Raw genomic sequence first — 20527 nt, 5'->3', positions numbered from 1 at the left:
CATGATTAGAAGCCTAACCAATTGCTTGGCTCAGATTTTTTTTTAGATTAGATTAGATTAATTAGATTCTCTACAGTGTGTAAACAGGCCCTTCGGCCCAACAAGTCCACACTGCCCCTCCGAAGAGAAACCTACCCAAACCCATTCCCCTACGCTATATTTACCCCTGACTAACATTGTGGGCAATTTAGCGTGGCCAATTCACCTGACCTGCACATCTTTGGATTGTGGGAGGAAACCAGAGCACCCAGAGGAAACCCACGCAGACACAGGGAGAATGTGCAAACTCCATACAGACAGGCGGGAATTGAACTCAGGACCCTGGTGCTGTGAGGCAGCAGTGCTAACCACTGAGCCACCGCTGCCAGGAAGAGAGATGGAGTCAATTGCTAGAGAAGAGAGTTTGCAGCAGAAATAGTTTGTCTTTCCAGTGTTTAATTGCAGGAAATGTCTGCTCACCTAGTACTAGGTGTTGAATAAGCACTCTGAGAACTTAGCAGAGGAGGAATCAAGATGTGATGGCAACGTAGCGATGGACGTTGCTGCTGTACACATAAAAGTTAACTCAACTCTGTTTTCAGATGATGATGCTAAGGGACAGCTTATAGACAAGCAATACATAAAAGATTGTTTTACTTTATTAGGGTTCCAAGATTAAGGCAGTATTTTTATACAAAACCGGGGTTCCTTAAACCAGCACTTACATTTCACAGAAGTCTACAATTCCATGAAAACCACAAACTTTGCTTATAACATACCCTAACAAAACACAAAGACAAAGCACTTTCTGTAATTAAAAATATTTCATGAACACACCCAATAAGCATAAACTTTTCCTGATTTTTAAAAAACATACATTTAGAGCCACTTTAACACAATTAACATACCGAGATGCACTTCAATCTAACATATTTTCCTTAAATGCTTTTAAAACACACTTCAACATCTTTGTTCAAACAAGAACTCGTGCTTCAGCAGACATGGATCTGGAGAAATATATGATACCCAAAAACGTTCACAACCTACAATTCCCCTGACTATTTTTCTGCTGCGTGGATCTCGGAGGTCTGGGTGTATGAGCAATTTTCACTAGCAGAAATCAATACAGTGGCATGCTAAGCAGTATGTATGAAATCTGAGGGGTTGCAAGGTCACACAATTTAGAGGGAATGCTGTTCACAATCATAACCGCTACATAAAAAATATAAATTTACAGACTAATTCTTATTTTCACAAAATTTCACGATTAACTTCTGTAGCACAGAATAGAAAGATTTTGGAGACTCGAAGTCATTACATAAAGGGTTTGTTATAAACTCTGTTGCAAATCATATACAAACTCTTGCTTACAAGGTTAAAATCAAATGCGGTTTGTGAAATTTGTAATTCAATTCTAACTAAAATTGGACTTAATGATTTATGCTACTGGCAGAGTTAAAATTGTGGTTTAGCTCGCATCTTTTAAATGTATAGCAAGAGAAGGGCAAACAGTGCCAAACCAGATTATATAGCAGTTTGGCATGGAGTTATTCGTACATCCAATTATAAAGGGTGGATTGGTGCAAGAACACATGTCATGGCACTAAGGTTGCGCTCTCAATGAAAACACCCCTTCATTGGCAAAATTACTTAATAACCAGCCATATCGAATAATAGATCTCAGGTCCAATTGATAGTCGGTTAGAGGAGATGATCTCCGCTTTGGTAGCATGCTGTATCCTGGCAATTGAAACTGGCAACAAAAGCAAAGGTTTCATCAGAACCTGAACCTGAAATAATAATTATGCTCCTCTGTCCACAGATGTTGTCAGATCTGCTGAGATTTTCCAACTTTTCCTGTGGTTTCAGATTTCTAGCATTCACAATATTTTGCTTTTGAACAGGAATCAGTACCCTGTCTTAAGCAGGACAACATTAAACAATACTACCATTGTCAGCACAGCCTGCCTACTGTCTCTCAAAGCAGAGTAAGGAATTTTCTCTCATATGTGATGCAATACTACACCCATGTACCTGTGTCTGAATAAGAACTTGATACTAAAGGAAAAAAGGAAAGAATAATTACAAAAACAGAAACATGACAAATGGCACCAAGCTTGAATGTGGTGAGTGGGGTGCATGAAGTTAAAAACAACACTCTAGAGGGTATACAAGTAGTGCCAGTCGTACTTTTTCAGGTTTTCACTGCAATGAACTAGGCATTATCTGAGCCCTGGTCATTATTGTGGATGTAGGCAATTTTATTGCTAAATCTTAATTCAGATTGAATCACAGTCTAAAATAATCTTTATGGGATGTTACTAGTTGGAAGTGGTTGCTCATCTCTTCTTTTCAAGAGTCCCAAGTGTCTGCACTTTGAGTATGACAGCCTGTTTGAGTGACTGCTCATTCCAGTTATGAAATAGTTCTTCACATTGAGAGAGCAGGTAAAGATCACAAAATTATTAAACTCTTCTACCTTGGATAAACATACCCAACACTTTGCTGGCTACAGATCTACATTTAGAATCAAAGTGGCTTGCTTCAAGCAGCATTACTGCAATTTCAGCCCAAATTTGAATTGGTTAAGGTGAAACTCTCCACTTTAGCTAAACCAGTTTATGGTTGCAAAGCATATCACATCTCAGTGTTTTAGAAACCAAAGCTCAAAGACCAAAACAATAATCTGATATTCAGCTAACCTCAATCCTGTATTGCCCAGGGTACATATACCAATTTGAAGGCAAATGATGTGGCAAACACTAAAACTATTCAACTTGCATTTGTGACAAATGTTGCAACAGATCTTCAACATTTCGACTTCTCAATGTAAATGTCCACCCTCTTCCCAATCCATCCCTTTGTCCCCTCCTCTCCCGATGATGCTAACTCTAGCAGTGGTCACTTTTGATTTGTCCCTTCTCAAGGAGTTTCTTAATGTTAGGGTGTGGTGAGCAACAGTGAGCTATTTAAACATAATTTTGGTTGGAGTCAAATAAGTTCATAGATGACCCGATGTCTAATACAAATAAAAAGAAACAGACTGCAATCCATAATATGGAAGCAAACAACAGAGGAAATACAGAACAAGTATAATATCTGTGTTAATTTGTAAGACAAGTGGGGTATGTGTCTCAAAAAGGAAGCAAAAATGTCAATTGATATTTTTGTCTTTACAAATGCTAGTTGACTGGTTGCACATTTACAACACACTGTGTACAATATAAGCTTCCAGCAGGAATCTGTGGATGGAGGACAGACAGCTAGGTCTTTCCTACCTTAGCTTTCTCTACCACAGCATTCTGAGCAAAACTCTACTGCTTCCACTAGAGCATTTCAGCTGGGACCAGAAAAATGAACAATGACCATTCCTTATCTACACAACTGCCATAGGAACAGTACATCTCAGAAACTGAGAAAGCAGGCAGGGATTGCCAACCTTTCACAGTAGCCCTGCAACGTTTATCCATGTTAACAATTATTGGTGTCAATAGTAGTCATGATTTGGAGATGCCGGTGTTGGACTGGGGTGTACAAAGTTAAAAATCACAACACCAGGTTATAGTCCAACAGGTTTAATTGGAAGCACATTAGCTTTCGGAGCGACGCTCCATCATCAGGTGATTGTGATGAAGGAGCGTCGCTCCGAAAGCTAGTGTGCTTCCAATTAAACCTGTTGGACTATAACCTGGTGTTATGTGATTTTTAACCATTATTGGGTCCATGTGAGCTAAACGATCACTGCTGAATTCAGGTTGGTTTATGTTTAGGCCACCAAGGTTTTTTAAAAAGAAAGTAGTAGTTAAAAAAAAGAGAGAGATTATGTTTTGAATATACCAGGAACTAGAATCAAATTAAACGACAGAATCTTACATGTTGTAATCTGAATTATTGCTTAAAGCCAATTAACAGAGGGATAAGCCAGCCAGGCTGAAGGAATGGCATTGGAAAAGGAGGATCCATTTCATGGGTTGGAACCTAGGCCTTGCAGAAATGATTAACAGAGCAGTCATAAAAACTTCATAATTATTAAATGGGAAAGGATTCAGATGGAAAAAAATAGTACATAATTCAAAAACAAAACAAACCAAAAATACAGTAAATCAACATTCAGAAATTGTGCTTTAAGCACTAAGAGAAAAACTAAAAAACGTAAAATAATTAAACGTGGAGACAGAAATAAAAAGCTTTACAGCAGAAGGACAGATTAGATTGTGTGACACAAAACAGCAACTTTATTCAATCACAGAATATAAAGAAACAAATGTTGCAGAGACAATTTAACTTGGAATGTAAAAAGTAGCAGCCACTACTGAAACATGCGACAAGATGCCAGAACGGAGGGCTATCAGGTCGACAGGAAAAGAAGAAAAAATGGTAGAGATATACCAATACCTTTTATGATTAAGACTCAAATAACTGCAATGATAAGAGGAGTTACAAGGATAACTAAAACAGCAGTAGGGACATTTTCAGTAAAATTAAAAAAAAGAACAAATTGTTAATACTGTAGCAGGAGTTACATATTGGCTAACTGGTTGCAGCTATGGAGTGATAGATTGCACTTGCACAGATTATTGCAAACCTGCAGTGAGGTATTAGCCAGGAATTTTGGCTCAAAGTTTAGGATAGGCAGACTATCTTCAAGAGACACCAGTTAATTATCTTTCCGATGTTTGTTGGGTTTTTTTTTGTGACAAATACTCTATAACCAAGAGATAAACCATATCAGATTTAGAAAAAATTAGTAACTAACCGGATTCAATTAACAGTCTAACCACGCGTGAACATTTATCTAGTAGCGATTATAATTTGATAGTTCAATGCAATCATGGAAAGGGGAAAATAGCTGAGATTTTAGATTTAAATAAGGTTAACTTCAATACTATAAAACAGATTCAACAAAAAAATTGGGCAAAACTGTTAATAGATAAAGGAACAGGAGATTAGTGGCAGGCGTTCAAACAAGAATTGTTATACAGAACCAATTTATATCGCTAATGGTAAAGAAAACAGCTATAGATGGCAAGAAAAGTAAGGACAAACAATTTTTTTTTAAATCATAGAAAAATTCTAAACATTGTTATAGAACCTGAGGAACAGGAAAGGTACAAGCAACAGAAACATGATAAATGCTACAAACTGTATGCAAAGAAACTTGCAAGGGATAGCAAAATCATCATAAAAATAATTTACAATTATGCTAAGGACAAGACGGTGGCCAACAGCAGTGTGAGTCTCTATGATGACAATGGAAACAAGCTAAACGAAGCTATCTTGAATAAGTCATTTATCCATATTTATTATAAAGAGGTCAGGATGGTGACATTTGAAGAAAAATGACATTAAACGAGAGGCTTACAAAATTAACAAGCAAATAGTGGCACTTATGAACACCAAACCTTCAGGACTAAACAATTTAAAAGGTAGGTGTGAACATTTTATAAAAATTGTTTACAGGCTGAGTCAGCATTTATTGCCTGTCTCCATTTGTCCTGAAGATACTGGTGAACTGTCTTTTTGAACTGCTGCAATCCTTTGGGTGCAGGCATAGCCACAGTACTATCAGGGAAGGAATTTCAGGATTTTGACCCAGTGATAGTGAAAGAATGTTGATATAGTTTCAACTCAATATGGTGCATGGCTTGGAAGGGGACTGCAGATGGTGGCATGCCCAGACATCTGCTGTCCTTGTCATTCTGGATGGTCGAAGTCATGATTTGGAAGTTGTTATTGGAGAAACTCACGTTTGGTATGTTGCCTCCCAGGTGCAAGGGTACGTGACGTCTCTGATCGTGTTTTCCGGGTCCTTAAGGGGGAGGGGGAGCAGCCCGAAGTCGTGGTCCACATTGGCACCAACGACATATGAATGAATCATAGTCAGGATCTTTTACAATTAATGTAACCTTCCCTCTAGCAACTCCTCACATACATGAGTAAGTATAGAATGTACAATACAGAGCAAGGCCGTTCAGTCCAGTCAGTCCATACTAGTGTTTATGAACCAATGGGGTCTCCACACACACCCACACCCTATTCATTCAAACATGTCAACACGACCTTTGAATCCAGCACCCTCAATTTTATATTGACTTTCCCAGTAAATCGATGGGATTTGACTAAATTGTTCACCGTGCCAATTAATTCTACAGTCCCACAATTCTCTGGGTAAAGCACTTCCTCCTGAATTCCCTCCTGAGTTGACTATTGTTCACCTCAACTCCTCTAACTTTGTACCCTCTCATATATGGGAACATCTGAATTGGGCCCAGAAATATGGAAGTTAGATGAGCCAGTTCAATGCAAACAGCACCACAGCCTTGTGAACTAGGCCATAGCATCAATCTCTCATCACCATCTTTGCCTCTTATATCGCAAAGAACGAATATTCATGCATTCTCAGAATCACTGGAGCAGGAGGAGGCTGAGGATTTTGTGGGTCACTCCTCGTTGTATACATTAATGAGGAGGAGAAGGATGTGGAAGTCAAAAACAAGGTTCAGGATTTAACCTGTATCCCTTCGTCTGAACACTATTGATCTCAACCATAACCTCATGCACTCTATCTATTCACAGTCCCACAGCAGCACAGGCTCTGTCTTGGGTGTGAGCAGTGTGATGCTACTGTGCAATGGTCAATGAGTGTTAGTGTGTGTATGTCACCAAGAGTTGGTGCTAGTGTGGGGGTGTCACTGGGTGATGGTGTTGGTGTGGGAGTGTCACTAGTGTTGCCATCACTGAATTACTCCACTATTAACATCCTGGGAGTTACCACTGACCAGCTGGACTTGCCATATAAACACAGGGGCTACAAGTGCAAGTCAGCACTAGGTATCCTTTGCAACTAATTCACCTGCTTTCTCCATACATGCACCCACTCCCTCCATCACCAGTGTTCAGTAGCAGCAGTGTCTACACGTTACACCACAGTAAATACCAATGATCCTCAGACAGCGCTTTCCAAACCCATGGTCACTTATATCTAGATGGACAAGGGCAACAGACACATGGGAACACCACCCCGTGTAAGTTCCCCTCTAAGCCACTGATCATCCTGACTTGGAAATATATCGCCATTCCTTCACTGTCGCTGAATCTTGGAATTTCCTCCCTAAGAACATTGTGGGTCTAATATAAGCAGAGTCTAACATAAATTCCAACTCAAGCACTAACTCTAACACAAATTCTGATCCAAAAGCATTACTTACACAGTCTCCAACACAAGTAGTGTTTAACACAACACTGTCTTTTACACAATCTGTAAGAAAACTCAATCTCTAATACAAACTCTAACATAAATAACACTTCCATCACGATCAATGCTGTAAACTACAAATGCACAGATCTTCACAAAAAAATCTAACCGAACCTTGATCAAAAAACTTAACACAAATAAAATTTTTTTTGATCGATACAAAGGAAAAATTCTGGATTAGATTCCCTACAGTGTGGAAACAGGCCCTTCGGCCCAACAAGTCCACACCGACCCGCTGAAGAATAACCCACCCAGACCCATTTCCCTCTGACTAGTGCACCTAGCACTATGGGCAATTTAGCATGGCCAATTCACCTAATTTGCACATCTTTGGACTGTGGGAGGAAACTGGAGCACCCAGAGGAAACAAACACAGACACAGGGAGGACGTGCAAACTCTACACAGACAGCTGCCCGAGGCTAGAATCAAACCTGGGACCCTAATGCTGTGAGGTAGCAGTGCTAACCATTGAGCCACCACGCCACCCATATTACTGGAATTGCCGGAGCTATTTTGACATTGAGTGTGCTTACCATTATATTGTTGTCTCCTTTTGCTGGTCTTTGCTGTTGTGTAGCACAGTCCTAGGACTGCCATCAAGAATGTGGTTAGCTGGCTGCAAAGAAATGCAAATTAATAGACATGCTGAAGATTATGTTATAGAAAATATCTGTCCTGTCACTGGCTGTAGCAGTTAATGGTCAAACATTGTCCTGCCAGTGGATTGGAGGCTCAGTGGACCTATTAATAGACACATCAAAATTGATATATCTTATATAAACCTTTTCTGACTCTACATAATTGTATTGTATTTCTAAGTTCTTAGTCAGGAATCAAGAATTTCTTAATCAGGAATCCTACCATTTTCCCTACTTATTGTTGTCAGATTAATTGGCCCATTGGTCTGTTTTCTTTCCCTTTTCTTGAAAAGGAATTGCTTTTTTTACCTTCCAATAAACTTCTCTCGTATCTAGCAAATAGTAGAAAACTAAAACTCATGTACATTCTGCAGTAACCTCTTTAAAAGTCCTTGTATACTGGGATTCCTTAACTCTCAACCTTCACCCTTTCTTTCGTCGTCTAAAATTAATGACTTTCAATTCTTCATTCTCATTAGACCTTTGGTTCCTTCTATTTTTGTCTATTTGCTACTGTGTAAATAGTCACAAAGTATTTATTTAATCTTTATCACAATTTCTGCTGTCTATGCCTCTTAAAATAATTCATTCATTTCACTGACCTAGTCTTTTTGGACAATTGAAAATGCTTCTCTAGAGAAGCAATCTGCTTCTCTAGGATATTCACATGCTCCTTCTCCCTCTTTTATATCAATCTCTCGGTGATTCTTTTGCCGATTTATCTTTACATACTTGCAAATCACACAATGACTACTCTTTTTTGGCCAATTCGGTGTTTCTTTTCTCAATTTAACCTTACATCTCTTGTCAGTCCTTGTTTGGAGCTTTTCCTACACTTTTCCAGTGGATTTAATTGTTCGTAGCAATCGAGAATTGTGAATTTTTCAAAACTTCCTTTGCTTATCTACTGTCACATCTTTTCATTCAATTTCCTAATCCACAAGTTATCCTTCTCACCGCCATGTTAACATTGCTTAAATTTAAGTCTTGAATGTGATCACATCGTGTTGACACTGATAGAATTCTATCATATGATCACTTTGCTCTACATGATACTTTAAAATGAGATTAGTGATTGACAATGTCTCACAACATAAGGTTTAACATAGACTTATTCCTGGCTGTTTCCGTGACGTTTTGTTTTAAGATACACATTTTCTTTACTCAGCGAGTCGTGAGTTCATGGAATGCGCTGCCTGTGGGAGTGGCAGAGTCAGAATCATTGGCGAACTTTAAGTGGCAATTGGATAGGTACATGGATGGGTGCTTAAGCTAGGACAAATGTTCGGCACAACATCGTGGGCCGAAGGGCCTGTTCTGTGCTGTATGAGTTCATGGAATGCCCTGCCAGTAGCAGTGGTGGACTCTCCCTCTTTATGGGCATTTAAACGGGCATTGGATAGGCATATGGAGGATAGTGGGCTAGTGTAGGTTAGGTGGGCTTGGAGGGCCTGTACTGCGCTGTATGTTTCTATGTTCTATGTTCTAAACCTTGGTGAGGTACTGCTGTGCTATCACTGAATGCATTAGTGAAGGTGGGAGTTTGTGCATTAGGGTGCCAATCAGGCTTTGTCTCGATTCATGTTCAGCTTCTTGAAGTTGAAGCTATACCCATCCAAATAAGTGCAGAGTATTCAATCACATTTCTGATTTTTACGTTGTGATTGGCAATCAGGCACCTGGGAGATGGGTGTTATTCTCTGCAGAATTCACAAAGCTTTGAGCTGCTTTTGTAGCCACAATAGTTACACGATCAATGGCAATAACCTAGAAGTTGATAATGGGGATTCAGTAACAGTAATGCCATGAAATGTCAAAGGGAGATGGCCAAATTCTGCTATATTTGAGATGATCATTGGCATTTACTTGGCACATACTTGTCACTTAACAGGCCATGTCTGGCTGTCTTGCTGCATATGACCACATGGTGCTACACTATCTGAGGAACTGTGAATGGTGTTGAACACTGTGCAATCATCCGTGAATATGTCCACTACTGACCTTATGATGGAAGAAAGAACAAAGAGATAGTAGCTGAAGATAAGGAGGTCCGGCAGTGATGTCCTGGGACTGAGATGATTGGTTTGCAACAACTGCAATCTTCTTCCTTTTTGGTTGATAAACTTCATCTGACAGAATTTCTCTTAATTCCAAAGGACTCATGTTTTGCTAGGATACTGAGAAATGCTGTCTTGATGCAATAATAGTCACTCTCACCTCACCACTGAAGTTCATTGTTTTTGTCCATGTTCGGATCAAGGTTGTAACGAGGTTAGGAGCTGAGTGGCTATACAAGAACCTAAAATGAGTATCAGACAGCAAATTATCCCTCAGCAAGTGCTGCTCGCTTCCTTTGGCCAGTTTGCTAATGATGGAATGGAATGATGGGTCAGTAAGTGGGGGAGTTAAATTTGTCCTGCTTTTTGTGGTCTGGGCATCTATTCAATTTTCTTCATTCCCAGCTAGATGCTAATTTTACAGATGTATTGAAACCGCTGGCCTACGGGCATGGGCAGTTCAGCAGCATAAGTCTTCTGTACTATTACTGGAACGTTTTCAGGATCCATTGCCTTGACATACTCCCTTCAGCTGTTTCTTGTTTGATTCACTCCATGAAATATCAAGTTGAAGACTGGTATTTGCAATGCTGGGGACTGCTGGAGGAGGCCGAGATGGATGGTTCACATTTCATCTCAAGTTTAAGATGGATGCAAATATATTAGCCTCAATGTTTGCACCGATGTGCTGGACATCTTCAAAGATGTAGACTTCTGTGGAACAGCTTCTTCCTATCAGTTAATGAATTGTCTATTACCATTCGCAATCGGATGTAGCAGGACTTTAGAGCTTTTGCTCCGATGGTTGTGGGATCACTTCGCCCTGGCTATTGCATGCTGTATCTACTATTTGGCAAGCAAATAATCCCAAGTTGTAGTTTCATCAGGTAGCACCTCATTTTCAGATATGCCTGCTGCTGCTACTGGAAAGTCCTCTTGCATCCTTCATTGAATTGAGGTTGATTTCCCAATTAGATGGGAGATATGCTAAACCATGAGGTCATTAGGACTCTTCCCTATTGCAATGGATGCTAGATCCGCTAATAATTTTAAATCTGATACTGACAATTGGTATTAAAGGCCATCAGGTAAAGGCAGGTATATGGAATTAGATCACAAAACAACCATGATCTCACTTCATGAAATCATGTTCCCATGTTCCTTCAGATTACTTAATGCGAAACTCCAGAGGGGAAAAAAAGTCACTTGCACATTCCTGAGAGGGAGTTGTGTGCATTATAATTATATTTTGTTTACAAGAAATGCAAAAAGAAACTACTGAAATAACCTTGAAGAGTACTGGTTTTGATTATAATACCACAGTATTATTTTGTCTTTAAGAAGTTCTAACTTAAATTTAGAACTATAGATTATTATTTGTTTATTCAACATCAGTAAATTTGCTGATTTTAAATTTTAATCAAAACTCCATGAAGAGGAGAATTTTTTGCATTAAGCAGCAGAATAATTTCACCAACTGATCTATTTCATTGTCAAAGGACAGATGAAGGAAAGCCAACCTGGATTTAATGGTTAAAGGTTAGAAAGGATATGGACTAAAATCTTGCATGCTAGCCACAGTTATGGAGTCACAATGCAAAGCAAAAAGAACGTGCATAAATACTTTAAAGGTGTTGTGTACTACTCAAAGCCTAAACCGATTTGCATATTGGAAATGACACAGTTCCCTCCCAAAATAATAATTAAAGGGAATGTCTCAAAACTGTTTAATTATCAATTACACAAGGCGGACCTGCAGAGTGCAGTGAGTTAAGTTTTGTACATGTCAAAAGAAGTTGCGTTTGAATCCAAGTCAGATTGAGGGAATTATGCATTTCCCTATTTGCTGAAATGGTATAATGTAAAATAACTGGACTATATCAAAAGTAGAATGGAACAGATTGCTATACATAGCTGAAACAGTGTTAAAGAGTTTGGATTATAATTACACTTTCACATGGGCAGTATCTATTTAAAATTTTAAATAGGAATTATGATGGTGAAAGTAATGAGAGTGTGATAAAACATCAAAAGTCCATAGATAAAAGAATAATAAGTTGGAAAAAAAATCCGGAAGCCTGGTAGCATCTATGGACAGAGATAAATGGAAGTAATATCTTAGGTCAATGATCTTTCGACAACTTTCTATTACAAAACCTTACTTCTTTTGTCAACAGGAACAGCATGCAGGTGCAAGATTTTTTAATAAATTAGAAGACAAAGGTTGTGAATACTTCACATTTTGAGTGCCAAAAGTTTTTTTTATTGGAAAGGCAAATGAATTTGTACTGGATTTTTATGACCTGGAGATAGGAATTTATCACTTGCTAATCTGCAAAGACTGAAATACGAACAATTAACCTCCAATTCAGGGTTGTCCACCCTTGGCCCACAGGCTAAATCCAACCGGTGAGGTCCTTTAATTCATCTGTTGCTGCTTGTCTCAATAGCATAAATATTTATTTTAACTATGATTCAACTGCAGCCCTTTAAAGTACTGTGGGCCTACAGAACTAGGAAATATCGCCTGATTAACTTGGTTTAAATTCAGACAGGGAACATCCTCTGTGCACCAAGCAGATCAGTCATTATAGTCCCTCAATACTTTGTGGATATGGATATCTGAAAAAGAAATATAAAGTCCTGGAGAAAGGCAGCAGATTAGGCCGCATCTGTGAGGACAGAAATAATTTATGTTTTGAATCCAATATGACATTGCTTCACTTTCTAATCTAATAAGAAACTCAATGTTATGGAGTGCAGACGAGAGAATTGATATTTTGAATATATGACCAATGGCCCAAAAAGAGTATTCTCCATTAAGCTCCACTTTGTAGAAATTTCTGTACAACTCTAAATGCCATGTAAAGCAAGCAACTAAGGCAGCAAATGGCACATTGGCCTTTATTAGCTATGGGACTGTCAACAGCTCAAGAGTTTCCCTCAAAGTCATACAACATCTTGACGTGAAAACATATTTCAATGTCACTGGATCAAAAGCCTGGAACACTGTTCCTAATGCAATAGTCAGGGCAAATTCACCTCACTAACTGGGGTTGATCTAGGCATTGGTTCATCACCACATTGACCAGGACAATAAAGGTTGGGCAACAAAGCCAGTGATGCTTACATGATTAGATCAAAACAAAACCTGCAGATGCTGGAATCCAAAGTAGACAGGCATGAGGCTGGAAGAACTGTGCAAGCCAGGCAGCATCAGTTGGAGCAGAAGTTGACACTTTGGGTGTAACCCTTCTGCAAGGCTGTGTTCTTCTAGGCTCCTGCCCATCAGCAACGTTTATATGCCAGGAATGATTTTAAAACAAAAGTAGGGAAAGATAATAAGCACTAGTCTTGCAAAGAATAGACCCATCCTGTGAATGAATAACAAAAAGTGCAAGTTGTTTGAGATTAAAGGTAATAAAGATTTATTGATAAGAATTTATCTGGAGTATTGTACACAGTTTTGGTTTCCTCAGCTTAGGAATTATAAACTTAATTTAAAGGGCAAGCATAGAAGGTTCACTTGACTGGGATGAAAGGACAACCGTATGAATCGATTGGGTCTATATTCTCTGAAATTTAGAAAAATAAGATGAAACTTAGAAGAGCTATTCCCCCTAGACTGGAGAACTTACAACTACAGACAGTCTCAGTACAAGGGGTCAGCCATTTTAGAATGACATGAGGAGGAACTTCTCCCTTTTGAGTGTTGTGAAATTCGAGCCCTATTCCGGCATGGCAGTCTCTATCACATTTGCTGCAGATGAAGACAATGGGCTGACAATGAAGAAAACTTGCTCGTTCCTTTCCCCAGGCCCTCTTCTTGACCAGCTGAGCTTTTCATTTCTCTTCATGTCTTCCAATGCCATTCCAAAACAGCCAGCCTCCAAAGGTAATGGCCATCAAGGATGGTCTCTCAGTTGTCAGTGTCAATGCTGCCACCTTTATAGCTCACTTGCAAGTGCTCTTGCAGTGGAGGCAAGGAAGTCCAGATGCTTATGACTCAATGGTCACTTCATCGTACAGGAAGTCTTTGGATAAATGACCATCATCCATTAGACCAACATAAATGAGGCAGTATAGAAGCACTGCTTTAGCAATAAGTGTATGCTGATAGAATTAGCAACTTCTAGGACCTTGAGTTGATGACCTTGTCTTACCAAGTGGTATCAAGGATATGTCCAAGACTGCAAAAGTAGAAACTGCTCAACCTTTTTTCCTAGCATATGTTGCCTAGGTTTCACATTGAAGATGCAGATTTGATAGACTTAAAGTTTGACGTTCTCGGTTAGTTTGTTATTGTTCTACACTCCCTTAATCAGTTTAGATGTAACAGCTGCAGCTTTTTGCAATACATCTGTTGATATCAGTGTCAAGTTACAGATTATTGGTTTGCTAGATTGCTATCTATTAGCATTGACAATATGATGCTTGGGGCTGAAAATCACTGATCACTTCACATACTGAGGCTCTACACTAACAATCTCACTCAATGCTGCAATTATCATATGCATCTCAAAAGTTGCAGCTGGTATGTCTATGCTAAGTGAGAGAGAGTGGAAAAAACAGCAACCTGACAAAGAACACAATCACTGTTACTCCATGATATACTCAGTTAAGTGGTGGCAATAATATATTTGCATTTGATATAAAGACAGACAGATATATAGGCAACAAAATTGGTTAGAAATAGAACTATCCAAGCAAAATGGAAGATTAGATTCCATTGGACATGATAGGATAAAGCAGGTAAGGAATATGCTCTTAAACCAGCTGGAATATTCTCCACACTCCCATCCCCACTGCCTACAAACCTCCCAAAGTGCAAAAAAATCAACTATCCTGAGACAACATCCATGCACAAGGTGCATGCAATGCTTTTATTAACACATTACTTGTGGATTTGAGCAGGCTTGCTCCCCACTGGGTCATAAAATGTATATTTTTTGCAGGCTAGTACTGTATTTTTACTTCCTTTGAGCATCTCTGTCATGGGTCTTACTTTGACTCTGATGCGTTCTGTTAATGGAAAAGAACATTCCACACTGACAGTTATAGCCACCAGCAAAAAAACTTGCTGCCTAATCAACATTAAATTCAAGCCTTGTAATATGACCTAAGTGACTACAGGTTACCTTCTACCTGAATTCAGCTTCAGCACTTAGAAACAAAAAGGATAGAATACTTACAAATGTTTTTACATTCTGCATTATGGTAAATATGTGCCACTGACAAAAAAAATCTGCAAATTTCTACTGATCATGAGATTTCTATTGTTACAGCTGGTACAACTGAAGCTTGAACTTCAAGCACTTGATTTGATTTGTCATATGTTAATATAACTGAACAGGAACCAGAATATGAGCAACATAGATATGTTGGGTTGAAGACTTCAAATTGTTGCTGACAGTCTAGCTTGAAAGTCATTAAAAATAATATTGGTATTGTTAAATCTCTCCATGGCCTTACTCCACCCCAATGCCTGCAATATCCTCCAATCCTTGACATGCCATTCCACTCCACTACCTGATATTCAGTCTACTTCTCCCTTCAACTGATGGAAAGATTTTGGTCACATGGCTCCTACTCTCTGGGATTACTACTATGAATCTTTCCGCTTCTATATCTTTCTTCTTTTAAAGCTTTAAATCAAACTCTTACACCAAGTTTCAGCCACTCTTACTGGCTGAGTATCTGCGAATTAAATGCTTCTTGAATATGATTCATTGTTGCTAATGTTGATATATTAAACACCAAGAGCAAAAAAAAAGACTGACACTTTCTACTGTGGTGAATTCATCATCAGATGTCTTTTATTGAGAGTCCTGAAACATCGACTCTCTTGCTCCTCAGATGCTGCCTGACCTGCTGTGCTTTTTTCAGCGCCACACTTTATTGAATCTGATGAAGAGAGCCTACTTGAGAATATGCATGTTCAAAGGTTGGTCAGCACGGTGAACGACAGATCTTGTCATCACATTGATACAGCAGTTCACAATTTCAACACCTTGCTGACTGAGTTGCAGTTTTCCAACCCTTCAATAATGATGTTCACTGAAGTTCCCACCCAATTTCTGTGGACCCCAAACAGGAATGCAATTCTCTCATCGTGTTTGGTCTAATGATATGTTCTTAAGAGCTAAGAGACTAAGAAACAGGAGCAGAATTAGGCCATCTGGCTTCTTGTGTCTGCTCTGCCATTCAACAGGTTCATGACTGATTTGAAGGCCATAACTCCACTTTCTTGCTAACCCTCTAAAACCCTCGACTCACTTGTAAATCAAAAATCTTTCTAACGCAGCCTCGAAAACATACAATGAATTAGCCACAACTCTCTAGGATAGCGAGTTCTAAAAACTAATGACTCTCCAAAAAGGAAATTCCTTCTCATCTGTCTTAAATGAGACACCTTTACATTGAAATAGTGTCCCATAGTTCTACATTTCATCAGGAGGCAGGGGAATCATCATCTCAGCATTTATACCATTAAGCTCAGAATCTAATGGTATGGGTATGGAATGAGCTGCCAAAGGATGTGGTGGAGGCTGGTACAATTGCAGCATTTAAGAGGCACTTGGATGGGTATATGAATAGGAAGGGTTTGGAGGGATATGGGCCGGGTACTGGCAGGTGGGACTAGATTGGATTGGGATATCTGGTCAGCATGGACGGGTTGGACCGAAGGGTCTGTTTCCATGCTGTACATCTCTATGACTATCATCTCTCATGCTTCTAAACTTTATTGAATACAAGTCTAACTTGCACAACCTTTCCTCAAGATAACATCTTAATCCTGGCACAATCACATTCACCTTATCTGAACTGCCTCCAATACATGAAAGAACATAAAAGCATCAGTGTTCATTTTTTCTTTTGCTTCAGAGTCAGTTTAAAACAGTTCCATTACTCGCAAGACTATTGCGAAAAGTTAATGCTAGACTCATGTAAGTCCCTGCCCAGATGAGAAGTGTTTTTTCTTTACTGACGATAGGTAGCATGAACACACAAGGTGAGATTTCATGTATGGGTGAGTCGTAGGAAAATGGAGGGAAATATGAAAGCAGGGAAAGAAGCGGCAATTGGGGTAGAAGGAAGACTATGTTAAGTATAACCAATGATATAAGCCAGTTAGCACAAATGGCAGTTTCAATGCTTTACATTAACACCATATACTGACAAAATATTATTAGTGTTGTCTCATGACTGAATGTTCACAATACATATCAATTTCCTTCTGTATGCTAGTGAAAGACTGGACCATAACATTATTATCACAAAGGTTAAAAATACCTGCAAAATTTAGAACTCTGCAATACCTAAAAAAAATACAACTACTTGAAAAGTTCAGCTGTGTCATGAATTTCCAGACATATTTTATAGGACTGGGCAGGAACTCAGTAGCAGTCAGTACTTGCAGGCCCTTGCCCTGTGAAAATATTTCATACAAATGTGCAGTGACTCTACTCCTAGCCCTCAGCTATGGAATTAAAATCCAAAAAAAGTAATCTAGATAAATGGTTTTATTCCCTGGGGAAACATCTAGTCAATACAGGTCCTCGTTAGTGTGCAAGTTAGAACAAAGATGCAAAGAGCAAACAGATCTACATAACCACAATTAACCTTAATACGTACCTTACCTCTGATTAAAGATAATATAGATACCTAACTCCAAATTCTACACTTTGTTCTCAATTCTGCACAATTTTACAATCCTATCCATTTAAAAAAAATCTCTTTTGTTCTTTTCCCTTACATTCACTGACAAAAGCAGGAAAGATTCAATTAAAGGTGGTATGCTTTTAGCATACGAGAAGCCTATGGCTTATCATTAATTGTGAGAATGATAGTTGTTCCCATTAGAAATCATTCCCTTCCCCCCCACCACACACAAAAAGTACCATAATGCTAAGTTTTCTTTGCTTCCCTGAATCATGGAGCTCAATAATTCTGAAAAATGTGTTGCTGGAAAAGCGCAGCAGGTCAGGCAGCATCCAAGGAGCAGGAGAATCGACGTCTTCAGGCTTATGCCCGAAACGTCGATTCTCCCACTCCTTGGATGCTGCGTGACCTGCTGCGCTTTTCCAGCAACACATTTTTCAGCTCTGATCTCCAACATCTGCAGTCCTCACTTTCTCCTAGCTCAATAATTCTGTCTGTCAAAGAGGCATACAGCACGGAAACACCCACCCTTTGGCCCAACTCATCCATGCTGACCAGGTTTTCTAAATTGAATTGTACCATTTGCCTACATTTGGCACATACCCCTCTAAACCTTAACTATCCATGTACCTGTCCAAATGTCTTTTAAATGGTTCAATTCTACTCATCTCTAATACATCCTCTGGCAGCTCATTCCATTGAGGCATCTTACTGTGTGTAAAAGTTGCCCCTCATGTACCTTTTAAATCTTTTCCCTCTCACCTTAAGAGTATGCCTTCTAGCTTTGAACTCTCCTACCATGGGGAAAAAGATCTTGGCTATTCACCTTATTTACATCCCTCAATTTTATGTAAGGTGACCCCTATGGTCCAGGAAAAAATATCCCAATCCATCCTTAACACTCAAACCCTCCGGTCTCAGAAACATCATTTTAATCTTTTTTGCATCCTTTGCAGTTTAATAACATGCTTCCTACAGCAGGGCGACCAGGATTGTATGCAGTACTCGCTTGGTATGTAGCCTCCCAGGTGCAAGGGTCTCTGATCGTGTTTTCCGGGTCCTTAAGGGGGAGAGGAAGCAGCCCGAAGTCGTGGTCCACATTGGCACCAACGACATAGGTAGGAAGAGGGCTGAGGATGTTAGACAGGCTTTCAGGGAGCTAGGGTGGAAGCTCAGTTAGAACAAACAGAGTTGTTGTCTTTGGTTTGTTACCCGTGCCACGTGATAGAGAGTCGGGGAATAGGGAGAGAGAACAGTTAAATGCGTGGCTACAGGGATGGTGCAGGAGGAGGGGATTCCGGTATTTGGATAACTGGGGTTCTTTCTGGGGAAGGTGGGACCTCTATAAACAGGATGGTCTACACCTGAACCTGAGGGGCACCAGTATCCTTGGCGGGAGGTGGGGGGGGTTTTAAACTAACTCTGCAGGGGCATGGGAACCCAGACTGTAGCTTTAGGGTGCAGGACCTGGAGTGTAGGGAGGTTAGGAACATGGCATCAATTTCAAAGGAGGGTGCCTGGAAACAGGAAAGTGGATTGAAGTGTGTATACTTCAATGCAAGAAGTATACGAAATAAGGCAGGTGAACTTGCAGCGTGGGTTGGTACCTGGGACTTCGATGTTGTGGCTATTACGGAGACATGGCTAGAACAGGGACAGGATTGGCTGGTGCAGGTTCCAGGATTTAAATGTTTGAGTAGGGGCAGAGGGGGGGGTAAAAGAGGGGGAGGTGTGGCATTGCTTGTCAAAGATAGTATTACAGCGGTGGAAAGGACGATGGATGAGGACTTGCCATCCGAGGTAGTTTGGGCTGAGGTTAGGAATAGGAAAGGAGAGGTCACCCTGTTAGGAGTCTTTTACAGGCCTCCTAATAGTCCTAGAAACGTAGAAGGATTGCGAGGATGATTCAAGAGAAGAGTGAAAGAAATAGGATGGTTTTTATGGGGGACTTTAACTTTCCTGATATTGATTGGGAAAGCTATAGCTCAAGTTCGTTAGATGGGTCAGTGTTTGTCCAATGTGTGCAGGAGAGTTTCCTGACACAATATGTAGACAGGCCAACAAGAGGTGAGGCCATACTGGATTTGGTTCTGGGTAACGAACCAGGCCAGGTGTTAGAATTAGAGGTAGGTGAGCACTTTGGGGACAGTGACCACAATTCAGTGACTTTTACTCTAGTGATGGAGAGGGATAAGTGTGCACTACAGGGCAAGAGTTATAACTGGGGGCAGGGAAATTATGATGCGGTGAGGCATGACTTAGGATGTGTGGCTTAGAAAAGTAAGCTCCAAGGCAAGGGCGTAATTGATATGTGGAGCTTGTTCAAGGAGCAACTATTGAATGTCCTTGATAAGTATGTACCCGTCAGGCAGGAAGGAAAGGGTCGTGCGAGGGAGCCGTGGTTTAATAAGGAATTGGAATCCCTTGTTAAATGGAAGAGGGCGGCCTATCCCAAGATGAGACGTGAAGGTTCAATGGGGGCGATTGAGAGTTATAGGGTAGCCAGGAAGGACCTGAAGAGAGAGCTAAAAGCAGAAAGGAGGGGACATGAAAGGTCCTTAGTAGATAGGATTAGGGAAAACCCTAAGGCTTTCTATAGGTATGTCAGGAATAAAACAATGAGGGTAGGAATAGGTCCAGTCAAGGATAGTAGGGGGAAGTTGCGTGTGGAGGCGGAAGAGATTGGGGAGACACTGAATGAATACTTTTCTTCAGTATTCACTCAGGAACAGGGCATTGTTGTCGATGAGAATACTGAGGCACAAATAAGTAGAATGGATGGCTTTGAGGTATGTAGAGAAGAGATGTTGGAAATCCTGGAAAAGGTGAAAATAGATAAGTCCCCTGGGCCTGATGGCATTTATCCTAGGATTCTCTGGGAAGCAAGGGAGGAGATTGCAGAGCCATTGGCCTTGATTTTTATGTCCTCGCTGTC

General features: G+C 39.9%; 1 protein-coding gene across 1 annotated transcript in view; it reads right to left on the bottom strand.

Moving 5' to 3' along the window:
- The window catches only part of LOC122540015 (vesicle-fusing ATPase), a 278045-nt gene that overhangs the window by 14616 nt on the left and 242902 nt on the right, over positions 1-20527 (bottom strand). The window lies entirely within an intron of this gene.

Source organism: Chiloscyllium plagiosum, chromosome 33 (genome assembly GCF_004010195.1).
Source record: "Chiloscyllium plagiosum isolate BGI_BamShark_2017 chromosome 33, ASM401019v2, whole genome shotgun sequence".
NCBI lineage: Eukaryota > Metazoa > Chordata > Chondrichthyes > Orectolobiformes > Hemiscylliidae > Chiloscyllium > Chiloscyllium plagiosum.
This window is presented reverse-complemented; position numbering and strand designations above follow the sequence as displayed.